The sequence below is a fragment of the Aquarana catesbeiana genome, linkage group LG01 (genome assembly GCF_042186555.1).
Source record: "Aquarana catesbeiana isolate 2022-GZ linkage group LG01, ASM4218655v1, whole genome shotgun sequence".
Lineage (NCBI taxonomy): Eukaryota > Metazoa > Chordata > Amphibia > Anura > Ranidae > Aquarana > Aquarana catesbeiana.
The window spans coordinates 792,280,429-792,292,977 of NC_133324.1; the positions used below are offsets into that span (position 1 = coordinate 792,280,429).

The 12,549-nt window shown below is 44.2% G+C and overlaps 1 long non-coding RNA gene across 1 annotated transcript in view; it reads right to left on the minus strand.

Annotated features, from left to right (window-relative positions):
- LOC141124041 (uncharacterized) overlaps positions 1 to 11,391 on the minus strand; it is a 35,126-nt gene extending 23,735 nt beyond the window's left edge. Inside the window, exons 1-2 of the long non-coding RNA XR_012240775.1 lie at positions 10,860 to 11,391; positions 7,133 to 7,234 (exon numbers count right to left, since the gene is read on the minus strand). This is a non-coding gene — a long non-coding RNA (uncharacterized lncRNA). The remainder of the gene's footprint in view (positions 1 to 7,132; positions 7,235 to 10,859) is intronic.
- Between the last annotated feature and the right edge of the window lie 1,158 nt (positions 11,392 to 12,549).

The following is a 12,549-nucleotide window of genomic DNA, read 5'->3' on the forward strand; positions in this document are numbered from 1 at the left end:
ACCCTGACCATTCTCTACCTGCTGTCTATGTCTGTATCTGACCATCTGTTACCAACCTGGCTTGTCTGACCTTGCATCCAGTTAGTCTCCAGCTCTACTCTGCATGCAACCTGGTCCCTGCTGGTTCTTCACCTCTTGAGTGTTACCAATCCTGCCACACCAGCCACCTGCTAGCTGCCTATCAAGCATCTGCCACCTGCTATCTGCCTAGTCCGAGGTCTACTGACATCCACTGTTCCAGTGATCTGACCTGCTCCTGGTCACGCACCTGCTGCCTGCTGCTGTGGCTGATGGAATATCCTACAGACATTCATACCTTGCCACGCTCTTGTGCCTACTGTTGTAATATCAGAGGTTTCAGAGCCGGGGCTGTACGAAAAGCCTCCCTCTACACGTCAGGCTCTGCCACAAGGTACGTGACACCAGGTTACATATATGTAGCCAAATACTTGGCTGCAGGAGCAAACCATAACACTGTCTGTAGTGGACTTCAGCTATGATCAAACAGAGAAGCTGGACTTCAGTGCACTGCTGCCTCCCATCAGAAGGGGGAGCAGGCAAGTCAACAGCACCCCATAAACTTTGAAAGTTTCCACAATAGAGTGTGGGAATTGAAGTCCAGAAGAGGAGGGTTATTGTGGACTTCCATTATTGAGGGTTATTGTGGACTACAGCTCCCAGGGGAGGCCAGGAAAGAAGAGGAGAAAATAGTGGTATCTTCCAGGGCTACAGTTTACATAGCATGATCTTTCTGCCACAGGGGTTCATAGTGAGCACATCCCCCGTCTGGACTTGCTGGTAGCTGGAGCAGAGGCCTTAGACTTACAACTAGGAGAAAAGAGAGAGAGGATTGGGGAGTGTCTCACTGCCGGAGGAAGTCCCGCATTATACCGATGCTAGAGCTGTACCACTGGGTAAACAGAGGACCCCCTACATGCTGTGAGATTTGCATGCCTGTATCGCTGGACTGGTGTGAAGGCCAAGTGACCACAGCCTGCTGTCTTTATTGGAAGCTAACTACCTTATAATACTGTATGCAAACTTCCACAGAGACTATGCGCACCAATGACAATATGGGCCCCAATGCTAGCTGGCTGGGGGGAATGGTGTAGGGCTGTCTATCTGGATAACCTGCTCTACAAGGACTCCTACCCTAAAAGCAACCCACGTCACTTCTGTTTTCTTTAAACCATCATAAATTGTAGATTTTGATGAATTACTGTTTATTTTCACAAATTGCTGTTTGGACACAACACCGGCAACCGAATACACACTGGTGCATGATATTATGGGCGGAGATTGTTACTTCGCTCTGAAACTAGCCAAGAAAATGGCCGCCTCTGAGGAGGTGACAACTTTGTCTCGTTAGCTACTGTGCAGTGAAAACAGCAAAATCTTCTTGTACCAGAGTGTATTCAGTAGCTGGTGTGGTGTCCAAACACCAATTTGTCCAAATCAGCAATTACTGATGGTTTAAAGAAAGCGGAAGTGACGTGGTTCGATTTTCTACCGAGTCCCCTATTTTGTCAGGACAAGGGGTCTGCCTGAATCATCCCATTATCTTAAAGTTCCTCCTGAAAGGTTTCAGACCCATCCCCACTTACCCAGAGTTAGTAAAACGTCAGAGAAAAAGAGGCTTTGTTCAAAGAAGAACCAAGACCCAACCACAAAGGCTAAGTCAATGTCAAAGAAAGAGAAGACTTACATGTTCAGCCCAACTGAGTGGGTACTTGTCAGAGGATGATGATTAGCTGGGAAATGAGTTTGAGGCTGAGCAGTCAAGAAAACCCACATCTTGAATGTTGTCCAATCCTTCACCACTGAACTTACTTACAAAAATCACTCACGTACCATCAGAAGGGACAGTGGGCGAGTCAACAGCACCATAGACAGAAGCTGGTCACAATGGAATGTGGGAATTGAAGTCCAGGAAGGGAAGGTTATTGTGGACTTACATTACTCAATGAACTACAGCTTCCAGGGGAGGCCAGGACAGGGGAGGAGAAAAGAGCAGTATCTTCCAGGGCTGCCATTGGAATTGCTGCTTCTGCTGTGGGAGTTCACAGTAAGCACATTAACCATCCAGACTTACCTGTAGCTGGAGCAGAGGCCTTGAGCTTACAGTTGGGAGAAAAGAGGGAAAGGACCATAGAGCATGGAGACTGAGACTGTCTCATTACTGGGGGAGCCCTGCACTGCACCAATGCTAGAGCTGTACTGCTGGGTAAACAGAGGATCCACTACACATGATGGAACTTCAGTGGCTGTATCGCTGGACTGGTGAGAGGGTCACAGCCTGCTCTCTTTATCAGAAACTAAGATTAAAAGGACTAGGCACTTACCCAATAGCTTATAATTCAGCCTGCAAACTTCCATGGAGGCTTTGCTTATGTGCACAAACAGCAAGATGGCCCCCAACGCTAGCCGGCTGGAGACAAGGGTGCAGGACTGTCTATCCAGATAAGCCACCCTACAAGGACTTCTAGTATTGCCTGTGGGAGTAGGAATAGTTCTGCAATAGACCTGGGCTATAGTCTATTCAGCTCTAGAGTGTACACAAGACTAGTTATATAATTACCACTCACATTTCAGTTGATGGCTATATACACTGTTTTATTTCTGAATTTGTTAATTTAGGAGTTGATCCCAGTGTGGAACTCTATTCAAGCTACCTTGGCATAGTGATTACCTTGTCTAGCAGACTGTGTTTGAATCTATCTGCTATGTGCTCATTCAAGCTTGTACCATCATCTACTCTAAACTGCATCAATTCATTGAGTTAATTTAACACTTGGAGTCAAGGTGCAGAACAGAGGACCTAAATTACTAAGCAATTCCTTCAGGGGTAGTGCTACATGTATAAATAGTTTGGTTTTTAATTGTCTTCCTTTAAATTTGTTTTTTGATAGCACCACCCTAAATTCGCCTTTCCTGGCAGCACACTGAAGATTAGTACAGAAGTCCCTTGTGTCTCTATCTCCAGAGGTCCAACTGGCACAAACACAATGCTCACACTCCCTGCTGAACGAAGAGCTACAGCTGTGGCTGCACTGGGGGCCATGGCAGACCACCGGTGATAGACTGCTGCTTTCACCCTGATGGATGTTGTCCCCATGTTCAGCTTGTTGCCAGGGAAGGAAAACTTGAGGTGGTACTGGATCGCTATTGAGAAGATCATTAAAAACATAATTATTTTTGCACCCTTACTTTGTCAAATATTTTTAAAAATGAAGCTACATTTAGGCTTTAAAGGGGAGGCATAGTGGTTTATGGTTAGTTCATTTTTATTTAAGTATTTTCCTGAGGGTATACATTTATAAACAAAAAATATTTTAAAAATTGGCTAAGGTGAGGACACTGCTGGATTCCTCACAGGTAAGTGCTCTAGTATTAAAAGTCAGCAGCTACAGTATTTTTAGCTGTTGACGTTTAATTTTTTGGGGGGACCCTGGACTCCTCTTTAAGATCTGGATGGTCCCATCTCTATTAGAAGGAGAAGAAGGGATGTCTCCCACCTCTAAGCCTTCTGGCTGAGTGTGTAAAGTCCATGTTTCAGTGGCTTCCAAAATATTTGTCCAGAACCAGTAGGCAGGACACTGAATACTCGTAAGAGACACTTACTGCCCTGAGGAACAGGGTTCACCGGGAGACAGGAATATCTTGGGATTCTGAGTTTACAGAAACATAGAAGCAACAATATGGATTAGATACATGTAAGTACACAGGGGTCCCAGGGAATGCAGGTACACAGGAATACAGACAAGGTACACAAGGAGTCTAGGACAGGAAGGATATCTATTGGTACTGTCTGGGGGGAACCCAGCCTGTCAGCATATAAAATGAAGGTGATGGCCCTTGAAAGGGCTGAGGTGAAGAGCCTAAGGAACTGCCTGGTCTTCTCCAGAACTCCTGAAGGTGGAGATGGGTTGCGCTGCAGAAGATTCCCCGGTTGCAGCTCTCTGACTCACCTGCGCAGACAGCTACTGGGAACTAATAATGCCTCGCAGCGCTGAGAAGCAGCCTCAGAGGACAGTAGGGAGTACAGCCCAAGCTGGTAGGTCTGCATGGAAACACTGGGACAGGTGCACAGAGACCCAGGTAACTAGTAGTGAGTAGCAATGTAAAGAGACAAACTGGAATCTCTAGGAGCAGGTAGAAGTGCACAGGGACACCAAGCAAGAAACAGACTACAAATACTGTACACTGGGAGACACTGAAGAAGGCTGCAAACACAGGTGATGCTAACAAATAGCAGATTTCGGTCTACTATTATGGGTTTCTGCTATCTGTGCAGAACTCAGGTCACTGCACCTGTACTACATTCTCTGACCTTGGCTTGCTCTCTTTCACTGCTGTGTAGACTGACTTAATCTTGGCTTGTCTTCTGACCACAGCATTTTCGCCACTTGACCTGGTCTCAGCTTGTCCTTTGCCCAATGTTCCTGTTCTTCCTGTCCTGACCTTGGTTTGTTGTACGCTGCTACAATAAAATCATGAAATACCCTGTCTAACTTCTCATGTGTTTCACTGTTCTAGATAGAGGTACTGGGCCTATATCTTTCTTCAGATCAACATCTATTCGATGTGTGCCAAAGTTCCAAGTAAGAGCAAAGTTAAAATTTGGCAAAGTAACAGACATAGAGTTTAATATACTAAAGACATATAGACTGTTCACTTTGCAATGAAATTTTGCCTTAGCTTAGTTAATGAGGTAAAGCTACAGTATGCTGACTTCCATCATTTAGTCATGTGCAAGCAAAAATACTTTTTTTTTTTTTTTTATTACTATCATTTTCCTTGCAGGTGGTTGCGTGTTCTTTCACCACATTCATTAAGCTAAGGGAAAATTTACCTTGTAAAGTGAAACCCCCCCCTTGAAAAATGAATAATCTGTTTGCCTTTAATAAATCAACCTCACAGAGTAAGGCAGGTCAGGCATGATTCATTTTTTTTTGTTTAGCCAGCAGGTTGTATAAACAAAATGAACCGATTTCCCCCATCCACATCTTGTGGATGGGGGAATTTCCACTGAGCTATTGTATTCTGCCGGTAGGGAGCCTTCTGTCAGGCTCTGCCCTTCCTTCTCTGAGCTGGCCGCTCAGCTGTCGGCTAATTGCCAGCTCCTTTCTCTCCACAGTGACTCAGCTGTTGATGATCTGCTCGTCAGTCCTGGCTACCTAAAGTCGTCCAGCTCACATCATCTCTGCCTTCGCCTTTGGTCACATCTCAGAGACTTTCTCCTGCGTTCCTGTTGAAGACTTGCTCGGCTGATGTCCCTTCTGGCTCCTGATTCTGCTTGCTGTACTACTACGTTGATCTCTGGCTCTCTGACATTGGCATTGGCTGACTACCCGATCTGGTTACTGAACTCTGGCTATGTATTGACAACGCTTACTCTGTTTACCTTTTTATTATTATTAAACAAGTGTGATTAACTGTAATTCTGTCTCAGTCTGATTCATGGCTTCTGACACCTTCTCTGTTGGCAGAATACAGTGATTAGTGTTGCCAGCTATAGCCAGTGCCACTGATTGGGGAAAACCCGACAGGCTGGTTGTACGCAAGTCGATCCATAACTTGTCTTGCGTAGAACCAGCTAGCCCACACATGGATCAAAATTTGCCCATTCCCTGTTGGACTGGACAAAGTTTTATCCTTGTATTTCCGGTTTAAGATTTAGGCAAAACCAAATTTACTATCTGGCAATTTTCAGTGTTGGCTGATGGTTACCTGTCACGTACCTGGTGGTGGAGCCCAGAATGCAGGGAGCGGCCTCTCGTATGCCTCTAGCTCGAGAACCCCTGATAGAGGAGACAGGGACTCAAGAGTGCAGAGGGCCACAAGAGCCTGGCAGGTGGCGGGTGTTGGGGCTGATCTGGACCTCTGAAGCAGCTGAAGAGAAATTGGCAGGAACACTGGAACAGCAGACAGCAAGGAGGTGTTCTGTAGTTTGGCAGGAACACTGGCACAGCCAACTGCAAGGAGGTGCACTGGAACTAGACAGGAACACTGGAACAGCTGGCTGCAAGGAGGAGCTCTGTAGCTGGGCAGGATCTTTGGAACAGCAGACAGCGAGGAGGTGTTCTGTAGTTCAGCAGGAACACTGGCACAGCAGAGTGCAAGGAGGTGCACTGGAACTTGACAGGAACACTGGGACAGCTGGCTGCAAGGAGGAGCTCTGTAGCTTGGCAGGAACTCTGGAACAGCAGACAGCTAGGAGGTGTTCTGTAGTTCAGAAGGAACACTGGCAAGGTCAGACAGGCTGGGTCAACACTGGCAGGCAGAGCAGGTACCAGACGGAGGCAGGAGAGTAGTCGGGGTTCAGGCCGGGTCGGTAACAGGCGGGCAGCGAACAAACCGAAGGAAGAGGCAGGAGAGTAGTCAAGACAAGCCGGGGTCTGAGACTGGCAGCAACAGGAATAGTCAGGAACAGGCCGAGTAGACAGGAATCAGGTAAGCAGGCAACAAGTAGTTAGGGTCTCAGGAAAATGCTGTAGACCGGACAGCAAGAAGGCATGATGACAGACTCCTTTAAATAAGCTTCTTGGTGCCAAGTGCTGTCACACCGCGTGCCTGTGCGCACCCGTGCACACTCTAGCACGTGCCCGCTCGCACCATTGTGCGCACCGGTTGGCTCTTCTGACAGGGGTTCTGTGCACAGGTCTTCCACAGGCAGCTGGATTACCAGAACATCTTCCTTGACATTACCATACCTCCCATTAAAGGTTAAAGCGTTTGTTAATCCAAAAAAAAAAAAAATGGATCCTGCTCCTTTAAAGTATGTTATATGATACAGTGCTTGTCCTGTGTCATTTGGCCCCTTGTAACACCTAAAAAACCTAGCTGATCCTGCCAGTTTCTGCCCTCTCCTCTGTAAATGGACCACGGTGTATCATGGCTGCTGAGCCCTGACACCATTGTTCAGTTTACATACCTCTTTCATCAGCAGCCTGCTATCTGCTCTCCACTCTGCTCCTGTATCCTCCTCCCCCCTCCCCTCTCTGTCTGTGTGTGAGCCGCCCCTCCTCCTCCCACTGCTCTCATAACACTAACCTGTATACACCATCAGCACTACCTCCCATTGCAGTGTCCCCCTCTGTGTATGATTTATAAATATAAATGTTGTAAATACCTCATTTAAGAGCCGAGATTGCAATCACATGACCAGCCAGCTCTCTCCTCCCCTCCAGACTGACATCAGCAGAGGAATCTCAGCCCCACCAGCTGCATCTCTCTGAGGAGAAAAGGAGAAAGCTGGTTGGTCATGTGATTGCAATCTCGGCAGTGAAATTAGGTATTTGCAGCATTTATTTTTATAAATCACACACAGAGGGGGATACTACAACAGGAGGCAGGGCTTATGGTGTATACAGGTTAGCATGGTTTAACAACCACTTTAACTTTGAATAAGCCACCAACCTAAAGTGAGGTTGGTAGTGGTAGTATGAAAAAAAATCATACTGAAAGCACTGTTTGCATGGCAGTAGTAACAATTGTGCTGAACGTGGCTAACAAAAGTTTTAATCGAGAATTGAAAATAAATATCATTATGGTGAGACATTCTTTAAGAAACTCATTATTAGTAATATTTATGCCTATGCATGACTGATTTGTTTTAGGCCAAACACTTATCTTTATTTAAAAAAATGAGAATAATCAAAAGAACGGGAATGGTTTGCTACTGTGTTTTGACGTAAATTTTTTTTATTTGTAGTTTTTGTTAACTATGTATTATTTTGTCCATGTACAGTTTATGAAGTTGCTAGACACACTTATGAGTTCTAACACTGGTCCCAGGTTGAGTAGTATATTCCAGGACTAAATCTGTTAGGACATAGTTATATGTCACATTGCCTCTGCTAGGAACTAGGAGGTGTTTTCAAGTGATAAGACAAACGCCACAACTCAGAATTTTAATCCAAGCCTTAACCAGTTTGACACCAAATTCCTTTTGTTTGTAACATCACATCCCACATGCAAAGTATTGCAATATCTGAAAGAAAAACTGCTTGCACTGGTCTTAGCAGCAGGTCTTAGCACCAGTTTATTGTATTTTGAAATAAATTAGACAAATAGGGACCTGTGTTCAGACATTTTCCCAGTGCACTAAGCAGAATTTATGTTTTTATTTAATCAAAATAAATAATAACAGAAACCTTTGTGTTCAAATTAGTTGAATCTATATTTGGTGAGATAAAGTTGCTCAACACACGAGTTCCAACACTGGATCCAGATTGAGTGGTATATTCTAGGACTTCAGCTAAAACACATTGTTTGCTTGCACAAAACTCTGTCCTGCGGGGGGCAGCCACAACTGGATTTTCAAAACTTATTTTAATTATTTTAACATAATTCAGAAGGCTTCTATTTCTTTCTAAAGGCAAACTTTTTTTTTAACATTTTGTATAGAATTGAGTCTGTCAGGTTTTTATTGCTCTCCGTGCTTCTATGAGGGAGATTCGCCCTCCCTATGTATCCTGCTCAGTGTTACCAATGAGTGAATGTAAAAGAAAATCACAAATTTTGACTTGTCACGAGAAAGGGAATAGAGGGGAATCTTCCAACATGGACAATAATTCTGCTGACCCTGGTAACAACCAGTAATTTGCTCACTTTCAAGGGATTTCCTCTCACTTCCTGGTTTGGCTATGAGTCAGGAAGTGAAGGGATCTTACCTCACTGAAAACCAGGTAGCAAAAAGCCATACACAGAGAAAATTTCTTTCTTGCAATCCCGGGTTGCAAGACCCGCAGACAGTGTTGATGCTGGAATCCCTCCTGCTGGGCCATTGTTTTGTCCCAGCGAGAAAAGGCGGGGGAAGCCATCCCCACCAGGAGAAGACAGTGAAAAGAAAACAAAAAAGCACCTCTAAGTGCAATATTTATTAAGTACAATTGCAAGTAGTCAAATGAACACTCACATCAAGGTTAGGAAAGGTAGGCTCATCGAGGGAGAGGAACCCGCGGGGAACAGTCCTCCACGTCTCCTGTCCGAGGGTATACTCGCCGCGATAGCCACGGTGAATCAGGAAGTAGCCAGCAAGTCCTGAGTTGATCCGGGTAAGCATGATGAAACCAGCTTGAAGCGCAGCGCCAGTAGGCGTGTGGCGTTACCGGGGTGAGTAGAGAGCCACAACGCGTTTCAGAGCATGTGCAAAGCTCGTATGGAGCATGCGCACTCCTTTCTTGAGTGAGAAGACAGTGATTATCACTAGCGGCTATAGCAGCAGCTTGCGATAATCGTAAGTGAATCCGGCAGGCTAGTTGTGCCTAAGTTGATCGATCAATCACCTTGGTACATTTAGCCTACCCACTAATGGCTAGAATCTCGGCCGGTTCCTGCTGAACTGCCCAAGATTCTAACCATGCATGGCCGGCCCTACTCTATCCAAAATTTTAAAAAATAGCTTTACCTTTAGTCCACTTGTTTTTGTTTTCAGTGAGGTTATCTGCCTCACCTTAACTGCTCCCTCTATTCATCCTATCTTTTTATCAAAGTCACCCCCCACCCAACACCCTGGGCAAATCAGAGGCCTACAGTGTGCAGTATACATTACATTTTGAAGGTGCAGCTTACATTGCAGGAGGGAGAATGTTTGACAAACTCTTATAATCTTGTAAGGAAATTTTATTATAATAAAGCTTAGCATATTGCCATAAATAAACATAAATATTAAATAGAAAATTCTTTAATGTACAAAAATGACTTCCAAATACCAAAATTTAGATTGAAAGGACTGCCAAGATAAAAAAAATAAGCTATTAATGAAAAGAAGACCCCCTACAGTCACATTGTCAACACTCTCAATAGTTCAAAATAAACTCAGGCAAATACTGAGTAATCAATGATCATATCAATTCCCATCAAAGACATGTGAGTCTCTTCAAAAGCTAAGCAGCAGAGAAAATTTGATGTAAAATTTTCAACAACTCCAGCCAAGCAGATAATGATACATCATCCAGTTATTAAGCAAAATATTTACTCCACCATGCCACTGCTAGCCCAATACTCCCCTAGAGGCACATGGAATAAATATGGGGCGCTTCGAATATAAATAAGTGTAACCAAAAAACTGTGTATAGCACAATAGTGGTGGAACCCTCCTACTGTGTTTTGTGCTGCACGTAACAAGTGTAACCAAAAAACTGTATATAGCACAATAGTGGTGGAACCCTCCTACTGTGTTTTGTGCTGCACGTAACAAGTGTAACCAAAAAACTGTGTATAGCACAATAGTGGTGGAACCCTCCTACTGTGTTTTGTGCTGCACGTAACAAGTGTAACCAAAAAACTGTATATAGCACAATAGTGGTGGAACCCTCCTACTGTGTTTAGTGCTGCACGTAACAGGTGTAACCAAAAAAATTGTGTATAGCACAATAGTGGTGGAACCCTCCTACTGTGCTTTGAGCTGCACGTAACAAATAACACACATTAAATGAATAATTGTGACATTCACGTGAAACACTCTGTGAAATCACTGCATTCCATGCTGTGACATCTCAAAACATTAAATGACAGTCCATATGAATCAGATCCATCCAAGAGGAACTGCTTGTGATCACATCCAGTGTAAATCAGCTGCATACATTTAAGTGTCTTCGTGTGTCTTCCACCTCACCCCTGTGCTCAGTGAATCACACCCTCCAGAAATGCACTCACCGAGTTACAATGCCAGCACTTTCATGCAAGGCAAAAAACGCAAGTTTTACCACACTCAGGTGTAAAAAATGGCAAGATACGTGTCCAGGAGGATAGTTGTTATATGGATCCACATGTAAGAAAATAAAATGCTCCAATAGTGTAAACCAGCAAAACTATTTATTAAAACCACTGCAACCTTCAACTGATGCACTCACATTGTACAAAAGATAAAACAGCAGAAATCATTTGTGGGTCACATCAATCTTCAAGCAATCTTCAAACAGGTGTAACTCAAATAATAAACAACTGGTGGTCACGGCGGACCCGAGGTGTGCTTTCTCTGGGCTGCAGTATCACTGCAATCTCACCCTCCCTTCAGCTCTCCTCCGCTCCTCCGTCCACTAAAACTTCCTGATTCCTGTGTAGTTCAACTGCGCTGTGTGTCACGTCTCACAGCCACGCCCCCGACATGTTTCGTCATAGGTAGACTTAATCATGGGATTGGCTGTGCAGGCTGTCATTCACCCCTTATATTTGCTTCTAATTGACGCCCATTCGGCCGCGCATTGCGCATGCACACACCTCGCGTCCCCGTTCCGCTGATTATGCATGGGATATCTCATTTAAAACACTCATAAAACAAAATCATTGAAAATCTTTTGGACATTACACATAAATCACACTTAATTGATAAATATGCATATCATTCCCAATGGTTGTTTCAAACCTTAGATCAATTATGGTGAGTTGGATAGAGGGATCCTGCATGGGCTCCCCCGCTGAGGTGGAAGACACACGAAGACACTTAAATGTATGCAGCTGATTTACACTGGATGTGATCACAAGCAGTTCCTCTTGGATGGATCTGATTCATATGGACTGTCATTTAATGTTTTGAGATGTCACAGCATGGAATGCAGTGATTTCACAGAGTGTTTCACGTGAATGTCACAATTATTCATTTAATGTGTGTTATTTGTTACGTGCAGCTCAAAGCACAGTAGGAGGGTTCCACCACTATTGTGCTATACACAATTTTTTTGGTTACACCTGTTACGTGCAGCACTAAACACAGTAGGAGGGTTCCACCACTATTGTGCTATATACAGTTTTTTGGTTACACTTGTTACGTGCAGCACAAAACACAATAGGAGGGTTCCACCACTATTGTGCTATACACAGTTTTTTGGTTACACTTGTTACGTGCAGCACAAAACACAGTAGGAGGGTTCCACCACTATTGTGCTATATACAGTTTTTTGGTTACACTTGTTACGTGCAGCACAAAACACAGTAGGAGGGTTCCACCACTATTGTGCTATACACAGTTTTTTTGGTTACACCTGTTACGTGCAGCACAAAACACAGTAGGAGGGTTCCACCACTATTGTGCTATATACAGTTTTTTGGTTACACTTGTTACGTGCAGCACAAAACACAGTAGGAGGGTTCCACCACTATTGTGCTATATACAGTTTTTTGGTTACACTTGTTACGTGCAGCACAAAACACAGTAGGAGGGTTCCACCACTATTGTGCTATACACAGTTTTTTGGTTACACTTATTTATATTCGAAGCGCCCCATATTTATTCCATGTGCCTCTAGGGGAGTATTGGGCTAGCAGTGGCATGGTGGAGTAAATATTTTGCTTATATACTTTATAATTTAAAGGGGCAGCTGTTCCTATTTTCGCTTGTTTTTATCGATTCTCACGTTTTCATTACATTTTATACACACCATTTAACACTGGTCAACACTATTTGTGAGAGTAAGGAATTGGATGTTTTGGGTGTTCACCACCTAATATTGATTCACACCACTATTTGAGTTTATTTGAAGGCATTGGCGCGGTGGGGGTGTCTGTTTGGTGGAAGGGCGCTCTAGTGAGGATACCCAGTGTTTA